General features: G+C 45.5%; 1 protein-coding gene across 1 annotated transcript in view; it reads right to left on the bottom strand.

Moving 5' to 3' along the window:
• The window catches only part of BRINP1 (BMP/retinoic acid inducible neural specific 1), a 150,232-nt gene that overhangs the window by 108,093 nt on the left and 17,951 nt on the right, over positions 1–24,188 (bottom strand). The window lies entirely within an intron of this gene.

The following is a 24,188-nucleotide window of genomic DNA, read 5'->3' as shown; positions in this document are numbered from 1 at the left end:
AGTGCTATATCTCGGCACTGGGTACATGAAAACCTTCAAGGCTTACGTGATGAAAGAATGTATGAAATGAGCAAATGCAGAGACCGAGTCTCAGGGGTGTAGAGACAGAACTCAAGAGTCTGGCCCACCCACTATCTTCACAAACAACCTGCCTCTCAGGACAGGGACTCAGTAAATGAGAATTCCTTTCTCGCCTCCTCTCACACAGACACGTAGCTACTGAATGTGCACTTTGCACGACCACATGAATGCACACCATCTCGGACAGATTATGAGCATGGCTTTCTGGGTGGGATGCCTACAGGGGAAGTGTCTGTGGAGCTCGTTAGAGTCACTTCTACAGGGCTCAGTAGGGGCCCTCCCTCACCCCAAAGGAAACGTGACTGAGATTCACCTGCTGGTGATTCTGAGCGTCAAGGTTCGCAGATGCTCAGAAACTAGGTAGGGCCTTAGCCCCCTCTTATTGGGGGGATGGTAGAGTAGCACCATGGTGCCAGGTTGGAGAAATGCTTACGAAAGGGGAGCTTAGAAGAGGCTCCTTCTGAGGGAGGGGAGAAGAGAAGAGCGACTCCATGGCCACACCTTGCCTTTTGAAAATTTATAAATTTTGTTTTTATCATTTCATCAAAATTCTACTTGCTAGCCAATAATTGTACTATCTATGTCCCCCACCTCACTTATTCTAAAAGAGCTCATTTTAGTCCATATTGAAAGGTAGCTTTGAATCCAGGTCTCGTCAGTTATAAAAAGTATGACTTTAGGCAAGTCATTTAACCTCTCTGAGTCTCAGCATCCCTGAATGTAAAATGTGATTAACAACAGCACCTAATGCCAGGCTGGCGCGGCTCAGTGGTTGAGGGCGTGGCTCAGCAGTTGAGCGTGGACCTCTGAACCAGGAGGTCAGGGTTCAATTCCCAGTCAGGGCACATGCCCGAGTTGCAGGCTTGACCCTCAATGTGGGGTGTGCAAGAGGCAGCTGATCAATGATTCTCCCTCGTCATTGATGTTTCTATCTCTCTCTCCCTCTCCCTTCCTCTCTGAAATCAATAAAAAATGTATATTAAAAAAAACACACAATAGCACCTAGTGTTAAAATGCAATGACACAATTTATGTGAAGTATTCCACCCAGTGGCTGGCATGTAGCAAGTGTTCCGGGATGGTGAGGATAATGATAATGATGAATGTTGGTACTGATGGTGTCCACTCATTTCCTGCTGGGAGTGTCCTTGCTCAGACTGTCCCCCTGCCCAGTCAAGTCCTGTTCATCCTGTAGTAGCCAGCTGAGTCAGGTCCTCAAACGTCACTACCTTTTTCTATTCATCTCCAGAAGTGCTAGTTGATCCTTTCTCTCCACTCTAGTTGCTCACTTTATATAACTGTATGTTAGTGCTTATTATCTTTCATTACACTTAATTGTTTGTGTCTGCCTTGCTCACTGAGCTGTAAGCATGTATCTGGCAAGAACCTTTAAAAGACTGTTTCTACTCAAGGCTAATGGTGTGACTTTGGACAGTTATGTCCTCTCTCTAGATCTCAGATTTTTATTTTAAAATGTGGCAAGGACACAAACATCTTGCCAAGTGTAAAATGATGTATAAACATGAATAGATGTGATATCTTATTTGTCTACGCTTCCAACTGAAATAGGAAGAAAATCCAAGCTAGAAAAAAAAAAGAAAAGAAAAGATGGAGCTCGGCTGGTGTGGATCAGTGGTTGAGCCTCAACCTATGAACCAGGAGGTCATGGTTCAATTCCCATTCAGGGCACATACCCAGGTTGCAGACTCAATCCCCAGTGTGGGGCGTACAGGAGGCAACCGATCAATGATTCTCTCTCATTAGTGATGTTTCTCTCTTTCCCTCTCCCTTCCACTCTGAAATCAATAAAAATATTTTTTTAAAAGAAAATAAAAAGGAGATAGGAATTTCCTACTCAATTAGATGTTTCCCTCCATTGCCCAATTGCATCATGAGGAGCCACAGAAATCTGCTTGGCCCGGCGAGCCCCAGCTGTCAGCGGCCAGGAGAGAGGCACGTGAGCAGAGGAGTGGCTGTCAGGAGCTGTGGCCTGAAGTTTTGTTTAGAGCCTCAAACAAAGCCATGCGTGTTGAGTGCAGAACTGGAACAGCTGCAGCTGCCAAAACTGTCTGCCAGGCCCACCTGAGTGGCAAGCAGGGGGTGGAGGCGACTGCTCAGAGATCTCGGTGGGGAGCTACGACACACTGAAATCGCAGCGTGTCACCCATACAAGCCTTCCACATGGCTTCTGTTGTAAGTGGGTGTGGGTGGGAGCCTGTGAGGGAATGCTTGGCTGTTACACTGTTTGTAAGGAAACACGATTCAGAACACTGCAGCTTTCCAAAGAGGAAGGAAGCTATGCATGGAACAGCAGCGAGGGAGCCCTCAGCCCGCAGTCCTAGAATTAGCTGCAATTGGGAAGATCTCACCCAGTGCTTCCCAAGTGGTGGCCATTGTGTCTCCCAAGGGACAGCTTTGATTGTCATGACTGAGCGTTGCTACTCACATCGAGTGGGTAGAGGCTAGGGGATGCTGCTAAACATCCTACAATGCACAGCTCCCCACAACAAAAAATACTGGGCTCGAATGGCAATGGTGCAAAAGGTAAAACCCTGCTCTCATCCAGCATTTTAATTTTTACAGATCATGACCTCATAGGCCAATTGTACTAGACGTCTACCTTTTTGTTCCTGGTTTTCTTTTTGGCACGTTGCCTCGACAATGCAGTGGGTGTATGTGGCTGTGTGTGAACCTTTGTGGGGCCTATGATAAAATCTACACTGGAGCAAGTAGAGATGAGTGTTTTGTGGAAGGAGTCAGAATATATATCTCTAGTGACTTAGAAAAATCACAATAATCCACAGAACACCAAAAGTAAAAACAAAAGTTTCTATACAGTGATTTTCATTAGATGCAGATATTTTAGTGGGCAAGAACAAGAGCCATTCTCTAGTGGGTGTCAATAGATGTGTTACCTACATGTTGTCATACTAGTATTACCATAGACACTGTGACTCCCACTCTGCAAACAAGCCCCTATTAGCACCCGCTGAACTAGAGATTTGAGAACATGTAAAGGTCACGTGACTATTTATTGGGCATCTACTGTGTGCTTAGATCTGTGTCTGCCCTCTTGGTAGTAATTAAAGCACTCAGTACAGAGTACATCTTAACAAAGGTTTATTCCACGAGGTGGCCACAGCTATCCCACTGCACAGATGAGCACCTTGGGACATAAAGACAATGAAAAACTTTCCCAAGCCCACAACTCTGAAGTATTAGATTGAAGATTCTAACCCCTGGGTTTCTCATCACAAAGACTGTACAATCTTCCCTCATCCCACCCCAGCTGAGGTCAGGATCTTCCCTCCACAGGTTCAATATATTGTGAGGAGTCACACTCATCCATGAGAAATTGGAATATGAAACATGCTGTCATAAATACTAGAGCAAAAGGAAAAAATCCAGTGGAGGAAGAGAGGCCAGAGATAACGTTTTCAACCAGGAGATCTGAAAAGGATCCTATAGAAGAGGTGGCATTCGAGCAGGGCCTTAAATAGCAGGTGAAGTTTTGTTAAGCAGAGATGAAGTGAAGGAAATTCCAGCGGGCAAGTGGCATAAAACAAGTCTAGGAGTAGGAGAGGGTAGGACACAGGGTAGCAGAGTTTTAGTGAAAATAAGGGCCCCTGAGGCATTTGATCACCCATATTTCTCTTTCCCTCTCTCATCAAGCAAAACCTGTGTATTTTAATTCAGTGCCACATGCTAAGGACAAAGCACTGGGGATGTCCAATAAATTTATTCATTCATCCATTAACATATTTAGCTGGACATTATATAGTAAACAGAGCAACCTGGGTCCACTGGGAGTTTATTTTCTATTGGGTTGGGAGAAATAAACAAATGAAAAGTAACTGTATCTATGATGGGGAGAAGTGCTCCAAAGAAAATCAAAGAATCAAAGCAGGTAAGAGGGGACTGAGCGTGAGGGTGCCACTTTACACACAAGGTGTTCAGGGAAAGCTTCTTAGATTAAGTGGTTTTTCGGCAGAGACCTAAAGGAAGTGAAGGCAAGCGGTGCAAATGCCTGCGGGGGTAGGAGGGTGGGGAGAGGGCGAGGCGGGGATTTCAGTAGGAGGAACAGGGAGAGAGAGGGTTAGCACTGGTTTATTTCTAGATAGAGTCCATCTCCCACAAGGTGCTTACAGTTTAGTTGCCATGGAAATCAGTTTGAGGAAAGAACCACACATTAACTGAGCATTTACTATATACCATGAACCACACTAGTTGCTTTACACATGTGACCTCCTCTCTATACTATGAGAGATTATGATCTCCATATTATACATGAGAGGAGGGAAACTGAGGTTCAGAACGTTTAAATAACTGGTCCAACACATCAGAGCTGGCAAATGGCAGAGCTAGGACGGAGTCTGCACTGCCCAGTTTGGGAGCCACTGTGGCTCTCAGCACTTGAAATGTGGCTACTCCAAATCGAGGTGTGCTGCAAGCTTAAAATACACAGCTCCAGATTTCAAAGACTTAGTAGGAGTAACAGAATGTAAAACATCTCACTAATATTTTACACTGGTTACATGCTGAAATATTACTATTTTGGATGTATTGGATTAAATAAAATATATGATTAAAATTCATTTCACCTGTATATTTTTAATTGCTTTAATGCAGCTGCTAAAACTTAAAATTATATATGTAGATGGTATTCTACTTTTACTGGACAGTGCGGGGCTAGATGTGCCTTTAAGATCTGCCCTATGACACTGCCTGAGAAGGTAACTCATCCACCTCCACGTGTTTTTGTCTGTTTTTTAATATACTTTTATTGATTTCAGAGAGGAAGGGAAAGCGAGAGGGAAAGAGAAACATCAAGGATGACAGAGAATCATCAATCGGCTGCCTCCTGCACGCCCCCTACTGGGGATCGAGCCTGCAACCCAACCATGTGCCCTTGACAGGAATCGAACCCGGGACCCTTCAGTCTGTAGGCTGACTCTATCCACTGAGCCAAACCAGCTAGGGTCACCTCCACGTTATTATCAATATTTCGAGAACCTGTTTCACTCTGCAGCTGTTTGGTTGAGCACTTGCTTCCTTCCTTCAAAATCAATAAATGGACAGACATTAAATACATTACAAACAAACACTTCCACATTCAAGGGCCACCCCTCCCAATCTGCACCTCCTAGATTCAGCCTGGACATATATACCATGCATTTCAGAGCTGGTGTTTTCCCAACAATCATACAGGGAACTTCCTGCCACTGGGTTCAGAGCCTGTGAAAGAGGCTGTTTCTATTCCCAGTGCTACCCTTGCCCCCCCCCTCCCCACCACACCCCCCGTGACTTTCTGTGAGTCCCAGACCTTCTACTGCAGGGTGTCCCAGAAGATGTGGAGCCCTGACAAGGGCTGTAGAATGGAGGGTACATGGGACCCTCAGTTGAACCGTGCTATATAGAAGCCTATAGACTAGAGTAATGAAGGGAATCAGGCTCATCCTACACAGAGCACATTCTCTCACTGTTGCCACTGTAAATTATTTACATCCGAGGAGCACGCAGGAGAGATGGGAGAAGGGCCTTCTGTAGCTTTGTCACCAAGCTCCTCCGCTGGTTCTGTATGCATTGCAGGCCGTGGCCCATGTTCTGGGCCAAGGGTGGAGGGACTGCCTCCTCTGTCCCCAACCCTCAGGGTCCCTAAGGCGAGTCACCGGATCTGAGATCACCCACAGAGCCTACCTCTGGAGCCTGGGTCAACCTGATGACCTCATCCAGGCTTCGCCTTTGAAACCTGGATCTCCGGGTAAGACTCCTCACCGGAGACACAAACCTACAAAGCCGGGTGACCATGAGCACTCAGTCTCCACATCTGTAAAACGCGGGCGATAAGAGGAGGCTGAGTACCTCGTCGGGTTCTGAGAAGGAGTAAATAGGATTTTAAATGCAACTATTTTAGTCTTGGTTTTAGTTGAATCCCAAGACAATAGATACCATATTCTAAAGAGAGGTGGGGGGCCACTATTTAGGATCTCAAAAAAGGTAGCCAAAATGAGCTTTCTGAGATTCTCGACCTTCCCGTCACATGAAGGCAGAGATCACAAATGGCGTGTGAGTGAGAACAGACAGCGTGTGGTGAATCCTCCTGCCCATCCCCAAACAACTTGGGGGCACAATCAGGGTAGAAGCCTCTCACCATGAGCTTCAACAAGACCACACAATCAACATGATAAATGTCCCCTGGAGCCCGGCCGGTGTGTCTGAATGGTTGAGCCAGGAGGTCAAGGTTCGATTCCCAGTCAGGGCACATGCCCGGGTTGTAGGCTCAATCCCCAGTGTGGGGTGTGCAGGAGGCAGCCAATCAATGATTTTCTCATCATTGATGTTTCCATCTCTCTCTCCCTTCCCTTCCTCTCTGAAATCAATAAAAAAAATATATTTTTAAAAAATGCCCCCATGTAGATTAGGGGAACAGGTGCATTGGTGTCTGATTCACACCGGAAAAATCTAAAAAAGAAGAAGAATTCTATGGAGGGAAAGCTAAAGAGGGGCCTGCAGAAACCTGGTGGCAGAGGAGGGCTGCCATTTGGGAGGTAACTGCTTAGCTCATGTGTAAAAGGATGTGTCCCCCATGAATCAGAAGTGGCCACATGCAACAGAAAGCCAGAAGAGGTCACCCTAGAACCTGACCTGGAGGGGAAGGGGATCCCAGCCAAAGGAACTGAAACTGCCTTGTAATTTACAAAGGACACAGCAATGACTGGTCAGTGAGCAGCTGGAAAGAGGTGCACTTTCCTTCATCAAAGGGATCACAAGTGACACCAGAGACAAAGAGAAGCTCTAGATGCCACCAAAAATATACTGCATGTGAAAACGTTAGCCTGAACACCTGCCAAGCCCTCACAGCACTGATGCTAAGTTGACGAGAAAGTACTAGTCTAGGAAGACTCTTGCTACCTCTTTGCCTCGGTGTAGTGAGAAAACTCTGGACCCTGAAGAAGTCAGGACCCAGGTCAGCAAGACTGAGGAGATAAGGCAAAATCATAAACTGGGGAAAAACAGAAGAATCTGGAGGAATAGTGAAGCTTCCCCTTTAAATAAAATTTGATTTGTTATAATATACTGAACTGGACACCGTAATTGCTGAACCAAGACTGAATGTGAGGAATAGAGGTGAACAGAAAAATGCTGAATGTCACTTGAAAATATCATGGCCTTGTCTTAAGTTTCATTCAAATAACAGGGATGCCTGATCCAAAAATAAGTTTCAAGAGTGGGAAACAAGAATCAATAATTTTTTTTTCTGATCATACTCTCTATATATTTTTGTAATTAACAATACATCTATAAGTTATGTATAGCATATTTTTCCTCATAAATATTTCATTTGAGCCACATTTAGAAATGCAAAGATCTAAATTCAGGGCAACTGCCTTTTAAGCTTTCCCTCAAAATTATCAACAGTCTTTGCAGGAGATCTTTCAAAAAGGAAAGTGAAATTAACATTTTTGGAATGTCTTTTCTGGGTCAGTTTGATAAAATTCAACAAATATTTGTTGAGTCCCTACTATTTTAATTAGTTCTCCCAATCCACAGTAGGAGATGGACAAAGAAACAGGTAATTTAAATATAACAGGACAAAGACAGGGTGTACACAGTGTTCGTGGAGACAGAGCCCCAAGCGAGGGTCTCTGGGAATGCTTCCTGGAGATGGCATCCAGGCGAGGGGTTAGAGGATAAAGAACTTTGTGAGGTGACAACATGTGGGCCCTGCATTTGAAGCCAAGACAAAAGCATGTGAAATCATGGAAAAGTGTGGTATGAATATAATATCTATAAACATTTCAAAGTTACTGCAGTGGAATGTTAAGGGAGAGAGTGACAGGAGATAATGCAAAAAAGCTAAATGGGGTGACTTGTTTTATAATCATACTAGAGGCCCAGTGCACAAATTCATGCACAGGTGGGGTTTCTTGGCCTGGCCAGTGATCAGGGCCTACTGGAGCCATCTCGTCCTAATGGGGGCCAGCGGCCAACCTCCTGCAGCCTCTCCCCCTGCTGGCCCACCCAGACAGGCTGGCTAGGGGGAGAAGCCATGGAAGATTGGCCGGCCACAGGAGGTTGGCTGTGGGAGCACATTCATCACCAGGGGAGCAGCTCCTGCATTGAGTGTCTGCCTCCTGGTAGTCAGTGCACTTCATAGCAACCGGTCAACCAGTCGTTCGGACACTTAGGCTTTTATATATATACTAGAGGCCCAGTGTGCAAAATTGCACAACCCCGCCCACCCGCGCGCACCCTGCCCAACTGCCCGCCACCCCACTGCGCTCACAGCCCAGTCCACCTGCTGCCACTCCGCTGCACTTGCAGCCCCACCTACCCGCACGCACCTCGCTACATTCATAGCTCTGTACACCTGCGCTCATCTCGCCATGCCTGCCTCGCCATATGCACCTTGCTGCACCCGCCTCGCCACACCCACCCGCCTGCCGCCCCACCTGCCCGCCAGCCACCAGCCTTGTGATTGGAGCCTATGGACTGCGGGGGAGGGACCAAGAGGTGCTCCATGCACATCATAATGACCAGTTGTTTGGTTGTTTTGGTCGTGATGCCTCTTGGCCTTTTATTATTATTATTATGAAAGATGATAGATAGATAGATAGATAGATAGATAGATAGATAGATAGATAGATAGATAGATATTTATGCATGACTGGTAGTTTTTTGAAGACATAGATTCTTCCCTCTTTCCCCCTATGTATGCCCAGGATTTTATCCAAATCGTATGGTAGGCATTAAATCAGTACTTAATGAATGAATGAACTGAACAAATCTTGAGCCAGGATGAGCCCTGTGGGATCATGGAGATCCATTGATGGCTTTTAAACAGAGGAGTTTTACCTTAAAGTTCCATTTTAGATGGATTACTCCAACTGTAGGGGTAGTGGATAGATTTAAGAGGAACAAGGATAGAATGGAGAAGGATATCACGGTAGTTTAGGCTAGATATGCTAGATATGGCCTGAACAAGATATCTTACATTTGACAGAGTGAAAAAAGATGGAGAGGCAAAATTAGCAAGAGTTGCTGCCTGGGTGTATGGGGTGGTGAAAGAAAGATGCCAATGATGACTCCTCTATCTGGTATGATGATCAGTCTTATGACGATGTCATTCATGTTAATAAACTATAATAAAAAAGAACAGGTTTAGAGTAAACAATGACAAGTTCCCTCTTGGACCTGTTGAGTTTGAGGTGTCTGTTGAACATTTAAGTCAGAATTTTCAGTAGACTGAAGATTCCTTGAGTCCAAACCAAAAGAGAGGCCAACGTAGAGGTAGAGATTTGTAAAACAATTTGAACTAGTGGTGTTAGAGCTCTGCAGGTGGATGAGAACACCCAGTGAATACATGTGAGACAAGAGAAGCGAAAACAAATATGAAGCAATGCTCATGTTTAGGAAGAATCAAAAGTGAAAGAATCCCATGAAGTACAGTAAGAAAAGATTGTAAGAGGAGGAGGAGGAGAACCATGAGAGAATAATATCAACAAAGCAAGAGGAACAGAAACATTTAAGAAGAGAAGGGTCTCAAGTTTCAAAAAACTAGAGTGGTACAACATAGAAGGACTCAAAATGCCTCTTGCACTTAAGAATCCAGAGGTGGTTGACAGCGTTTCAATGTCTTAATGGGAACTGAAGATTCATTGAAAGAGATTAAGTAATGAACGGGACATGAATAAATGGAAGCATAGAGTGCAGAGTACTTGGCAAAGAAAAATACCCCAAAGGCAGTAGCCAGTGCTTCCTTTCCCCCCACCAGAGAAGGAAGCAAAGAGTCCATGGAGGATTTTTTCCTTCTTAGAAAGATGAGGATGATATTTATAAACTCAGAGAATAGCTATGAAAGAAAATAAAAATATGAAAGAGAAAGAAAATTAGTACTTGGCATGTGCCAAGACCAGGAATCAAACCAGCGACCTCTTAGTGCATGGGTTGATGCTCAACCACTGAGCCACACTAGACGGGCCAAATTGAGTTTTATTGGAGACCTAAACAAAGTGTTGGAATGAATGAGGGGAAAAGTAATTCAAACAGAGCCAGTTGAAAGTTTCTCAGGGGTGCTGAGGTTGTCCTTGGGTTCTGATGGTTCAGTGGTGACTTCCAGCTGAAGGGAGAAAAAGGACTTCATAGAAGACATTTCAGCTAGTGGGACCAGTGGGAGCAAAAGGCATCGAATCGTGCAAACCCACCGATGATGTGCAAATCAGTAAGTCAGATGCCGCACAGGACACAGAGATGAGTACAGAAAGGATGCTCTCTCTACAGAGGCGTACTGAAGAGCCCAAAGTTCGAATGAGATGCCCGAGACAGACGGGAACTGGCACTACACCAGTGCTCAAAATATAATTGTTCAATAAATAAACAGTGCTCTGCTGAGTTAATGGCTCTAAATTCTTCCCTGTGGCTAATCTATTCCCAATATTCAGTGGAGCAAATAAATAAAACACTTAAGTTTCCCTCCGAACCTAAACTTCAACATTTACTCATCAAGAGCTCTGACCCTCGGCTTGATGTTTCTAACAGGTCACTAAAAAAATAGCTGAAAGGCTCCTGGCAGGTGCATTTGGATGGAAGCTCCTTGGGCTCAGATAGTTTTGTGCAATGGGTTCATCCTTTTATGCAGTGCTTTTTAAATGAGCTAAAAGGACCGCTCCCACTGCTGCTTGTCCATGACAATCATGGAACCCACGGCAGAAGGCAGGGGACACACTCTGAATATTTAAGCAGTTGCTGGGTTGGCAGTCACAGTGTTAGAAAAACATGGTCACTTTGGATACTGTAAGTGCCCTCTCTCGCCCTCACTCTTTTAAGACACTCCTCATTCCATCCTTGCATTCCAGCAAGACTTCATGCTGCAAAGGGACTGAGCTCCCATCTGATCTCAGAGCCACTGTTAACATATATAGAGCAGAGATTTATAACTCTCATTCCAGAAGTGAGAAAATAAACCTTCAGTGAGATAACACCAGTGAATTATTTAAATAAAACACACATAATTCACTTAGTCCTTAAGATAAGCTTCCAAAGAAGGTTTGATTATTATTCCCACTTAATGGGAGAGGAAACCTGGTCCAAAAAGATGCAGTAATTTATTTATGGGAAGCTAGTGTGTTATTTTGTTTTGCCTCTTTAAAACTTAATCCAGTGTGAGTTTGGTTCTCTATTGCTACCAACACACGAAGGCCTAACAGATAATACTGATTCTTCAACACACATCTGCAACCCACATAAAATTTGCTCAGCTAATGTTACTTCATTACCCCGTCTGTGGTTCCTGTTTTGGGGTGCTCCTGCTGCCATGAGAGTTCCTGGGTAAGCATGTACATGGTCAAGTCCATCTTCCTCTATCACCACTGTCTCTTTCCAACACTCTCTGAGCTCCCCCAGATCTGAGAGCTGTCCTGCTGCCACAGATGATCTCTGGTCCTATTAATGTGAGATTCAACCAGAAAAAGATACAAGGGATTCAGTACTTCTTTTCCTCAGGTTTCAAAAAAGAGTGGTCACAGACCACTTCGGTCCAAATCACTAGAGATGCTTAACAAATATTTAATCTTCTGGACCCTTCACCAGACCTACTGAATTGCAATCCCTACAAGAAAGGTACAGGGATCTGCATTTTAATCAATGCCCCAGGTGAATATTATGTATGCTAAAGTCACATCTTCTTGTAAGACCCACATCCTGGCAGGGAAGGGAGATGGGCAGGATCATCTGAGGCCATTGCCTAACTCTAAGAAATGCCTCGCAATTGCTGGAATGTCAGATATCACAATAAGCTACAACCAAGGTCCTTCCTGTCATCCTTCAAATCCCAAATAAAACAGCATTGTGCTGTCTGATTTCTAAGGGCTCAACCTGCCGCATCTGTGTGACATCTGAGAAAGCTTCATCACCCTTCTGAGCACCTGTTTTCCTATCTGTGTTGCGAGATTTGGAAACTCTAGATTAATGATTCTAGCCACCATTTTGAGTTCTTTCTATAGTCATGACCATGATGAAGACAATTAAAGGCCATGTAGTGTTTGACTGGAACCGTGTCAGGAACTGTACAGATATGATCTCAGTTGACTTTCACCACCACCTATGAAATAGGTGTGAGACATTAATGCCCCCTTCCCCTCCCGCCCGTCCTCACCTTTCCCTGTGACCATGCACTTTGTCATGAGGTTCCCCTGAACTTCTACTAAAGGGGTGAAGGCTATTTCCCATTCCTCCCACTGAAGCTCGCCGCCATCAGTCCCTGTGGCTCTTGGAATGAGGCGGGAGTGATGGCGTGCCAGTTCTGAGCCTCAAGAGGCCTCGTGGGCTTCTGCATCACCTCCTGTGCTGCTTCTGCCACAGGAAGGATGTGACTGGTGTTTCAGAAGGAGGATGAAGGACGTGGAACAGACCAACCTGCTAAGGTGCCTCAGTCAGCCAAGCTTAGGGCAGGGCCCCCTGCTGAACCTGAAGAGCAAGAGCGACCCACCCTGGACCATCAAGGCTGGCTTAGACCAGCAGGCCCCTCGCTGACCCACAGACGCATGAGCTGTGATCATAGATGCCAGCTGGTTAAGGCCACTGAATCGGCAGTGGTGGTGGTGGTGGTGGGAGGGTAGCTAGCAGGCACACAATTCCCATTTTGTACTGAGGCAACAGGGTCAGTGAAGGTCAGTAATTTGTCCCAAGTCACATGATGAGTAGTAAGAGTCGGAGCTGTGATTTGAGTCTAGATCTCTGAGTAGCGTAGGCTCTTCACCATCACACGGCACTGACAGTTACTGGGCTGGGGACTCTGGTCCCCAAGCCAGGTTATCTTTACGCTGGAGTCCCAAGCAGTCTCTGCTTTTAAGATGCATTTTCTCCTTGAGACTCATCAGAAATTCTGATGGCGAGGGCCCAGAATCTGCAGTCTGAAAACACTCCCAGATGATTGAGTGCATTTGCAGGGATGACTGGCCCAGACCGGGACTAGGAGAGGAGGGCCAGTCCTAAAAGAGGGGGGGGGGGCCCTGGGGGTCACTGAGTCCTCTCCTCACAGCCCGTGAGTGTGCAGTGCACTCTAATCCATCTCCGCATACAAAAGGAGGCTGCAGCGTTTAAACCAGAAAGGAACATAGTGTTTCTTTGGGAGCTTGAGGAAATAAGAAAAAAAATGCATCTTTTGGATGAAAGGGCCCTTAATCTTCAAAACACAAACCATTTTTCCATACCAAAGCCCCTTGGAGCCTAGGAAGTCTGCTGAGGCCGCAAGTCAGGCAAACAGCTTGTGTTTTGCAGATTAAGGAGCCTTTGACCCAACGGATCCATTTTTATGAAACTTCCAAGGAAACCACTGGTCTGTTTCTGGCTGAGACAGCCCCTGACCAAGGCAGCTTTCATGCAGTCCCAGAGGAGGGCTGCTTCCGGGCTGGGACGGGCTGAGCATACAGTAGGCAGGGAGATGAAGGCGAGAGCTCCCAAAAGACAGACTTTGCCCCCAAATGCCACACCCGCTGCCATGCTCCTTAGAGAATAAACACAACTGTGAAACATGGAAAGTCCCCGTTCACGGGAGAGGCCCACTGACCGCAAGCAGCAGGAGAGGCGCAGGCCTAGCAGTCTAGCACCGTCAGGAACAGAGGACTCCATCTGATCCCCTCACTGTGTGCGGGTGACGAAACCGAGCCCTCACTTCATAGACAAGGAATCCAGTTCCCGAGACTTGAAGTCCCCAAGTCTGAGATTCTGCAGACATGTCTCCAGCTCCTTCCTGATTGGACCTCAGCTCTCGGGCCGTCAGCAGAGATGAAGCCTGTGGCCGCACTGCTTACGGAGGATCAAGGAGAGGAGGCCATGAGGTTTACCCGACAGGACTAGGTTGAGTCTAAATTCTAGCCCCGGGCCAATCCCACTGCAGAAGCAAAACGGGGTAACATAGCCCCGCGTCTCAGGAACCTGGTCTCTGTACTTACTAGCATCAGGGCGGTGGGCTCAGGAGATTTCTTCCAAATTTAACATTGTTTCGGGTTATGATTCCATATTGGTGCAAGAAGGAAGAAACTTACATATCACTAGAGAGATGAGAAGAAGAAAGAGGGAAGGAGAGAGGGAAGGAGAGAACCATGCTCACTTCTGCTTTGCCTTGGATGTAGGAAAATAATGCCAGACGAGAGAGAGTGTGAAGAAGTGGCTGGATTTGATCTGCCTAAGCCTTAGGAAAGCAAATATTACTGAAATGTTGGCTGGCCGCCCCTGACTTCCGAACAGAAAATGGCTTCCAGATACACGGTGGGCGCCCAGCAGGGTCTGTTGCCTGAGTGATGGGAGGCGTGTGCTGCTGGGGAGCAGGGAGAAATGATCATGTTCTCCTGGCAGCAACCAACAGAGAGATGCAGCACAGGAGCAGGCGAGAACTCACCAGCTCAGCCTCCCCCCAAAAGACTCAGATCATTAACGCAAAACCCACAAGGGCCCCCGGAAATGGTCAACCTGAGACTGAGCCCAACGACAATGTGCGATGCAACGAGGGTCGGTCCGTGCCGTCTGGGACAAGGCTCACCCTGTCCACGGGCCGTGTAGGAAACAGCGCAAAGTTTTAAATAGTCTCTAAGGGTCTTTGTGATGCAGGCATTCTATGGCGTTCTATGATCAAATACCAGTGACTTTCTTTCATTCAACAGGTACTTGTGGGACACATTTCATGGGCCAGGTAACATACTAGGGGATCAGGGAACTGACATCCACGAACGTAAATTTGGCCGTTTGTGAGATTATGGACACTCCCCTGAGGTGGGGAAGGACCCAGAGAGATCTGGTCTGCTCTCTCACCGAGGATCAAGTCCAGCTGCTTCGTTTTAGGAAAAAGGAAGCCAAGGCTTGCCCAATGTCCCACGGCTAGTTCATGGTAGACACCAGGAGTAAAGACAGAGCCCTCGTGCTCCTCCTGCATACTATTCTCGACTCCCAGCATCCTCTCCTGTTCCTGCAGGCATTGGTTTTTTTATTTTATTTATTTTTGTTAAGGTTTTGTTTTGTTTTAGCACACAGACCATTTCCAAGTGAAGCCAACTTCCCCAGATTCAGCAACTCATTACTTTGAGAGCAATCATACTGCGATGTGCGGGAGGGAGGGAGGGAGACATTTGGGCCTTGGGGGGACACCCTGCAGAGGTGATGACGAGGGTGGGTGGGGAGGGTGGGAGCCACATGCAGGAGAGAGCAGCGGGCTGGGGAGCAGAGGGAACGGGAATGCTGCAGTCAGACGCAGAGACGAAACAAAGCAGTTGTATTGATTTGAAAGGCAGCTCTGAGGTGGACGCTGCCAGCCTGGCTCTTCCTGGCAGGTCTGGGAGGCACGCGGAGGTTGATGGCCATCTACTCTGTATGCAGGGGCTGAATTGCCAGGCGGGATGTACCCACTCGACCAGATGAGAATGAGAGTGGGAGAGAGGATCTGAGAATGAAGCAGGATGGATCCCTCTTCGCAGATGAGTATAATATAAAAGAAACCGGATGAAGGGGGCCAAAGGGACAGGTACCTGATTCTATGGAAATGGGATGGGACAGGTTCTCTTTAAAAGGAGGACTGTGGGGACTGAAGGGAAAGGGCTCAGCCTCTTGCCCATCACCATGGCTCTCTTCCTAAGCAGATTTCATCCTCTCTCTCGTCTGGACCTCTGGACCAGCCTTCTAATTCATCTCCTGAACGAAGCCTTCCCTTTAAAAGCCTGGCTGGAAATAGATACTTACTAAATGTTTGATGAGCAAATCAACAGCCTCTGACATTGATATCATCACATCGATAATGACGAATTTTTAGCACATCACCACTTCTTCATGTAAACTCCAAAGCCCGGGACATAAACAAGAGGGACCGGGGCGGCGAGGTCTGCCTAAGAAGGGAGTATGATGACCCATCCTGTCCAGGACAGCAGGCTGTGTCCATGTGGGGATGATATCTCTAGGCTGCCACTCACCTGATTTCTGGGAGAAGCCGGAAATCTAGATTTTTAAATGAAATCTCTCCGTTTTTAAGCATGGACAAATGGTCTTTCCCCCTGACAGGTGAGGGTCAAATACAACACAACCAAGTGCAAACAGGTACATGTTTGTGATTCTGGTCTTACAGGATCAAGTCCAAATAACTTAAACACCCAAGCCTCACCCTTAACTAAATGGATCCTAATTCCCTAACCTTGCTTTTCCTTCCTATGCAACAGTATGGATCATGTAACCATGGTTAAGTCCAATTTCCCATCACTTTGGGAAATATACTGCTGTTTTCGTAGATGCAGAACATTTTTTCTACCTGTTTTGTACCACGTAAGCCCCGGCTCCTCCATGAAGCCTTTCTTGACTACATCAGCCCCTTCCTAAAGTCTATAGCTAGGAGGGGTTTTAACTGTCCTTTTCCTTTAAAACATATACCATCATTTCATGGTTAGTTAACAGGATCCCACAGTGGAAAAGTGTTTGACTGGAAAGCAAGGGTACCTAGGTTCTAATCCTGGCTGCCCCCCACCTGACTGTGTGGCCTTGGGCAGGCTAACTCCTCTCTCTGAGACTCAATTTCCACCACTTTTGAAATAAAAATATTGACTTCAGCAGTTTCTACAGTGGGCTCATATGTGGCCATGATTCAGGGAGGGGTGTTGAGGTGTAGGGGGGCTCTCCAGGCCAATCTTGAAAACCACCAACTTCTAAGGCTGTGCCTAGTTTCTGACATTCAGATGGTGGGTCTATGTTTCTTTGCCTCTGCGATTAGATTGGGCTTTTCTCGAACTCAGCTAAGCCTCACTGATCATTTATTATGTAGCAGACACTGTGCTCAGTGCTTTCCCTGCATTTGTTTCTCTCTCGCCTCACCTGAGCTCCATGGTCTGTGCACACAGTGGAAGACATGGGGAGAAGAGTCAACTGGGAAATGCTTGGCCCTTGGTGGCCACTCTCTGACCGCCTTATCCGGTGTCACTTCCAGTTTCCAGAGTTCAGTGTCCTCTTCAAAAGATAAGAAAGACTGCCGGTGGGTGTGGCTCAGTAGTTGAGCATGGGTTTGATTCCTGGTCAGGGCACATGCCGGGGTTTCAGGCTCAATCCCCAGCAGGGCTTGCAGGAGGCAGCCAATCCACGATTCTCTCTCATCATTGATGTTTCTATCTCTCTCTCCCTCTCCCTTCCTCGCTATGAAATTAATTAATTAGTTAATTAATTAATTTTTAAAAAAGACTGCCCTGGCTGGGCAGTTGTAGGTTCAATCCCAGATCGGGGCACATACAGGAATGGACAGTAATCAACCAGTAGGATTGGGTGGAGCAATGAAGTTGATGCCTCATTCTCTCTCTCTCTCTCTCTCTCTCTCTCTCTCTCTCTCTTTCTCTCGTGCTCTCGCTCTCTCTTTCTCTAAAATTAATAAAGATTTTAACAAATAAAATAAAAAAGACTGAACTAGAAGGAATCTTTCAGCTCAAAAGAGAAGGAAGAGAAAGAAAGGAAGGGAAAGAAAATGAAAGGAAAAGAAAAGAAATTAGGGAGGAAAAAAAATGAGACATACTAAATGTGGGGGGGTGGGGGTGGGGGACACTTTAGCTCCTTTTTTTACCTAGACAGCAGCTTCTACAAATCTTGTTTTCCTCTAGAGCAAGAATAGTAAATATATTCTTTAAAGGACCAGACAGTAAATATTTTAGGTTTTATGGATCATACTGTCCATGTTTCAATTACTCAGCTCTGCCATTGTAGACGATCAGTATAAAATATGCATGGCTGTGTTCCAATAAAACTTTATTGGCAAAAACAGGCAGTGGGCCAGGTTTGGCCCCTCCCCAAGTACCTTGTCCTCCAGAAAGGATTCACCTCTCCAAGTCACCCTCTTGGGAGCAACCTCAGCTTTTCCATCCAGAAGAGGACCCTCGAGCTGTTCTCCTCTCCAGAGATGGCTCTAAAATGCTTTTACTTATTTATTTAGAATTCATACCCCACCTACGACCTAGACATGGCTAAAGTGATATTACAAAGTTAAATAAGATATAAATCAAGACAATTAAAAATAAAACTGGAGCAAAGAATAGTTAAAATGAGTGAAGGAAGAGATGCTACCGGGCTCCTGGGAAGAGCTAATTGATCTGGATTCAGTTTTGAGGTCCCTGGCAGCTGAAGTAAAGTGAAGTTAATTGGCCCCCAAGGGGCACAAATCCATGAGTAGGATCTCATTAACATCATCCCTCCACCAGTGAACAAAGAAAGGCTGAGCTGAGAGGTGTGACATTGTGCCCAACCCCCAGGTGTAGGGACAGGTCCCCAATCCAAGAGCTTCCTTTTCCCCAATCCAAGAAAATCGTCAACACATCACAGTAACAGAGAGAAAGCACAGGTTCTGAGATAGGTGGACTCTGTAGGCCTCAGAAGCTGTGGGACTTGACTGACATTCCCCATATCGAACTTTCTGATGTGTCAAATGAGATGCTCACCCTTGCTTACTTCATTGACTTATTGGGGGAGGGGAAATTCTATACGACAAATGCCCAACCAAAGATGGGAACAGAGAACACATGATTCTTGTTAATTCCTCCTACATAATTGTTAAAATCTTTATTAGACATAGCTTTTTAAAAATTATCTTTATTGATTTTTAGAGAGAGGGGAAGGGAGAGGGAGAGAGAGAGAGAGAGAGAGAGAGAGAGAGAGAGAGAGAGAGAGAGAAAATCAATGTGAGAGCAGAACATTGATCGGCTGCCTCCTGCATGCCCCCTACTGGGGACTGAGCCCAAAACCTGGACATGTGGCCTGACCAGGAATAGAACCAGCAACCTTTTGATGCACAGGATGACTTCCACCCAACTGAGCCATACTGGCCAGGGCAGAGGTCGCTTTTAAAATGGATATCAGCCCTGATACCATTTGTCTCTGGTGAACAAGGGAGAGAAAGTAGGTAAGAATCATAGGAAAGGCCACAGAGAATAGGGAGCTGATGGTTCGAATGGGTGTTCCAGAGACTCCAATCCATTCTTCCCTTCTGGATGCCTCATGGTAGCCACAGCATAGCGACTGCTCTCTTTTTATTCCCTTCTTCCATGTCTAAGTCTAGACTCAGACCTTTCACTACATCATCCAATCAAGCCTACTTCTTGCAAACCGGATCTTCAAGTATGTGAGGACCCTTAGGAAGTTCTTAGAGTGAAAGAATGCGAGGGCTGAGAAGATGTCCAGCATTTTATAGAATTGGGGCTGTCAATGCTGGCTGGAAGTGACGTGGTTTTAAGAGGAGACCTGATTACTGGTTCACATACTAACTCACATAGAAAAAAAAATCCCTTTGTTACTCTGTCTCAATCCTGATTAAGGCAAAGAGAAAGGTTCATTTTGGTGCTACTACATCTTTAGCTTCTCTCTAACATTTTCAAATATTCCTTTTCACCACAAAGAAAGCAGACCTAAAGATTAGATCCTTGGGCAGGGAAGAATATGGCTGAATATAGAAGCCAGACTCTAAACTAGAATATCATTGCACTGTTTTGTTTTACTCATAGTGTTTGTGCAGTTGTACCATCTATTTGGCCAAGGACGTTTTAAGAAAAGAAAATAGTGGTAGTGATAGGAAGTTTCCTTTGTAAATGTATGCATTTCTGTAAGAAGTGGATTAATTTAAGGAAAAACACTAATAGTACAGCTGAGACAAAAAGAGAGCGGAAGTTAAGGTGGCACCTGGAAAACTGACATTTCAGAAACATTCACAAAGAAACAGGGACAAAGACAAGGATGGTGGCCTGCACAAAATACCATGTAAGAACATGGGCTTTGGAGCCAGATCAGCCTTAGTTTGAACCCCCAACCTGCCAACTACCACGATCACCTTGGGCGTATTACATCACCCATCTAAGCCTCCATCGGCATATGGACAGAATGGGAATCTCCCTTGCCTTTGTGTCATGGCCTGGAGCCAGACCCAAAGTTAAGATGTTCAGCACCTGGGAGATCTCTAGACATGAGACCAGTAAGACTCCACCGATGGGTGACTGGCGAACTGTGAGAAAAATTAACTCAACGGCATTTGTGAAGACCTGAGATTCCTTTCAAAACATAACTATCATTACAGCACTACCCAAAACTGGCCCTCCCATTCCCCCTCCCACCTCCCTAGAAAATCTATGTACAGCATCAAGCAAACAATATACTAGAGATGACGCACATGGTTCGGGAACTGAGACATCCCCAGTTCAAATCCCAGGCTTGCCTGTCATTAACTAGGTAACCTTGGCAAGCTGCTTTATTCTCTTTGCCTCAGTTTACATATGGATAAAATAGAGATTAATATAATCCAGCGGGCTACTGCCCAGATCAAATAAATTAATGCATGTAAAGCAGCGAGCAGAGCGCCAGGAATACAGGAAGGGTGCACTATCAGGGCACAGTGTCATGTCATGCCGAGCTGCCCCTGGGTCATTCAGCATAATGGTCCTTCGACTGTTGTGCTGTGTCCAAGACGTGAGCCACCAGGTGTGACAGGAGAAGGACCCTCAGCTATAGAAAGTGCAGATGCAAACAGATCGCTCCGCACTGCCTCCAGGGAATGAGATATGGAGTCGGCGAAGGGTGAATTTTAGAAGAACATCCGATTAAAAGCACATCAGTAAGAGCAAGCTGGCTATCTGGGTCACGTTCTTCAAGTCATAAACCCTGAACTTAACAACGGCTCCTTTCCCTGCCTGGCACCATGCAGCCTTTTTCCCCTGCTCCTCCACTGGCATTTCCCACATTCACTGCGTTTACAGTGAACTTGAGGGATCCGACTTTTCCTAAATGTGTCCTCCCCCTGACAGCACCCTGTTTGAAAGCTGCCCCTGACCCTCAAAGGAGTTCTTAAGTCTCGAAGCCCCTCTTTCTACATGTAAGATCTGCCTCCTCATTCTTTATTTCCATCTCTGTGAGGTAGCTCCTAATCGGGTCAGTGCGTTCTCTCTCCCTCCCTGGGTCCCGGAGCGGTGATCCTGAGACACTGTCACCTGCCCACGGTTGCGCTATGTGGAGGGATTGGAATGTCCCTCTCCTGCTTAGACTCCCTGGCTGCCCCCAACCTTCTACTCAGAACTAATTATTCTTCCTCGAAGGTCTGGGATGGTTCAGACCTCTGCATGGTTCCCACACCATGAAATGCTCTTCCCAGATGTCTTCCTAATGAGCTCTCACTAAACCCATAGTGCTCAGCTTAAGCATTTCTCCTGCCTCTGCCTCATCTCAGAACACAACCATGAAGTTGTCCCTTCCTCCAGAGTCCCTACTACGTGTCGGGGAGTCAGGACAGATGGAGAGAAGCTAAGGGGACCGGCACTGCAGTCAGCAGACCTCAGTCCGTTTCCCACTCTGTTGCTATTCTTTGGTTCCCTTGGGCAACTTACTTAACATCCCTGAAACCGTTTTCTTATTGGTAAAATAGGGATGATAACTGTTTTCTGCCTCCTTCAGAAGGAGGCATAGAAAATGAGTTGAGACAGTACATACAAAATGTTTTAGTACTGTGCCTCGCACATAGCAAATGCTTAATAAATATACATTATTACTATTATTATTATTATTATTATTATTATTATTTGGAGTATATATATACATGTTCACGTTCTAGCACTCTCATATTATCCTCTATCTGATTAATATTAATCTTTCTCCAGAATTGTAAGCTCCTTAAAAGTCAAAGTCATACTGTCTTACTCACTTTTATCATCAGCACTTAGCACACAGTAGGTGTATGATATATATTTATTGGTTGATTCAACTCCAGACAGGAAGGTATCATTTTAACCACAGCCTCTAGCACAAAGAGGAGCCTTTCCACGTAGGCTCGCTGTATAAACAGGTGAATGTCTGAGCATACATACGGACTTCCAAGACACTCTAGTTGCAATGCTTACCTGATACCCAGTGCTGAGGTTTTGAACAAACCCCCACCTCCCAGTTTCTCACCACAAATTCAGCCTCAAATGCCACAGCCACCATACAACCGTGCAAATGCCTTTCTTTTTCTAAGAGGGGTTCTAATCAGATCATCCTTTCAGCAGCCTCTGCTCATGCCTAATTTTTTTTTTATCTCAACCCCTGCTGTGGCTTATCAAGATCCCCCAAGCACATAACTAACAGAGCCTCGGCTTCCTGCCTCCACCCCAGTCTCCTCTCATACCCGTCATGTTCCAGCATTCATTTCCTCTCTGCACAAAAATAAACAAAGGGAACTGTTGACCAACGTTGTCGAAAATCAGCAAGAATCCATGCAACATCTTGGAGGCAGGTATTATCCAGATGGCAGCTTAATCTCTGGCAACAAACAAAATCCAGAGAGCCGGAAGCAGCCACAACCTCTGTCTTACTGAATATTCACAAACACATCTGATTCCACACACGTCATGCAGAAGCCCTTTCCAGACGGATCCCGTCTTAAGTGCACTTGGTAATAATTCCAGACCCTGAACAACACTTGAACAATCCGAGTTCCCTTCATTCCACTGTCAACGTTCATTTCGTCTTTTCATCAGCCCCTTATGATAAGAAGGGTCTTCATCAGGGTAGCCAATGCCTGGGAGAATGGAAATTCTATTTCGGGGTATCACTACGAAAAAGAACGTCCCATCAAATGCAATAGTTTCAGTATCTTCTACCTTAAGCACAACAAATAATCTGACTAATTCTTCAAAGAAATTTCTGGAAAGAGGAAATAGGTGGCTCTACATCTTTTCCATAGGCTACATCAGCTTTTGGCCCACTCACCTCACTGCCTCCTCTACAGCAATACCATGCTCATCCTCTAAGGTTCCTCTTCATGGAGGCTTTTCTACTTCTCCATCCAACCCACACTAGCTTTCTCAAAAGTCTTATTGGCTGTTAGTTCTGAATTTGATGTTAGGTGACTTCCAAGTTTACTCAACAATCAGGCTATGGAGCAGGAACATGCACCTGATCTTTGGATCCAAGTCAACCTGGGCTCCCAACTCTGTCATTTCTGATCATGTGACCCTTAATGATGAGATTACCATCTACTAAGCATTTCCTATGTATCAGGCACTGCTCTAACATCTTTACCTCAGTAAACTCACAACAAACTCTATATGAGGCATTTATTATACCCACTTTACAGTTCAGGTGAGACAGGCAGGCTGGTTCCTGACTCTAAGCCCTTCACTACTAACTTAGTCAACTCTGAAGTCTTGACTGTAAGCTTCATATCAAACTGAAATTCATTTACACTGCTGTGTATGTTTCACTACATAAAGCAGCCCGGAACATAATGCATGTTTGATTATCTGGAGATCACTTACATTATCACACATTTAATGATGACCTACCATGGGCAAAACATTACCAAGACATTACAGGAGATGATAAAATACATGAAGATAACGATAGTAGTGTTCCAGAGTTGGATGCGGGATGAGAAATGGACTTACTCTGTGTGACTATAGCATCAGCATCTGTCTTTCAAGCTCCATAGCCAAGTCAAATGTATAAAACCATTTTTTGGGGGACCAACATGAAGTTATCAACGTATTCTTGTTCTAGGAAAGGTCATTTAACTAAACAGAAGTTGCAATTACCATTACCAGTGTTTTATAAGAGAACATACACTTTACCCAGCAACATAAAATAGGGAGGGCATAATCTCAAAATAGAAGATTGCTCCTCACATTTAGATGCACATTTTAGACCAGCATTTAAGTGCCATCGATCTACAAGTCTTGACCAAAGGAGAAGAGCACCAAAAGGCATGCAAAAAGGGAAGTCCAATGGGCAGAGATGGTGGCAATAGACCGAGGTGGAACTAAGGGGTGGGGACCCTGGCATTCATAAATCGAGAAAGAGACTAAAAATCTCAGAGTCATTTCAAAACACAGAGGATATGATTCTATGGCTCTTCCTTCAAGGATTTAAAAAATGCTATAAAAATGTAATTACCGAAGGACAAAAAAATGAAGTGTATGGGTTGCTTTATGGCCCTTTCACTTTGGAGTTCTGTCGCTGGTGAATTGCCAAGGAAGGCAGCTTCCATTACATCATCCAGAAATGTCAGGTGTCTCCAAAGAACCCCCTACAGTCCCTGCGCAGGACGTTAGTGAACAGAAGCCCGAAGACCCGACTTCCTCCCAATTT

This window comes from Myotis daubentonii, chromosome 11 (assembly GCF_963259705.1).
Source record: "Myotis daubentonii chromosome 11, mMyoDau2.1, whole genome shotgun sequence".
Lineage (NCBI taxonomy): Eukaryota > Metazoa > Chordata > Mammalia > Chiroptera > Vespertilionidae > Myotis > Myotis daubentonii.
Note: the sequence above shows the minus strand (reverse complement) of the source record. Positions and strands in the feature narration are given on the sequence as shown.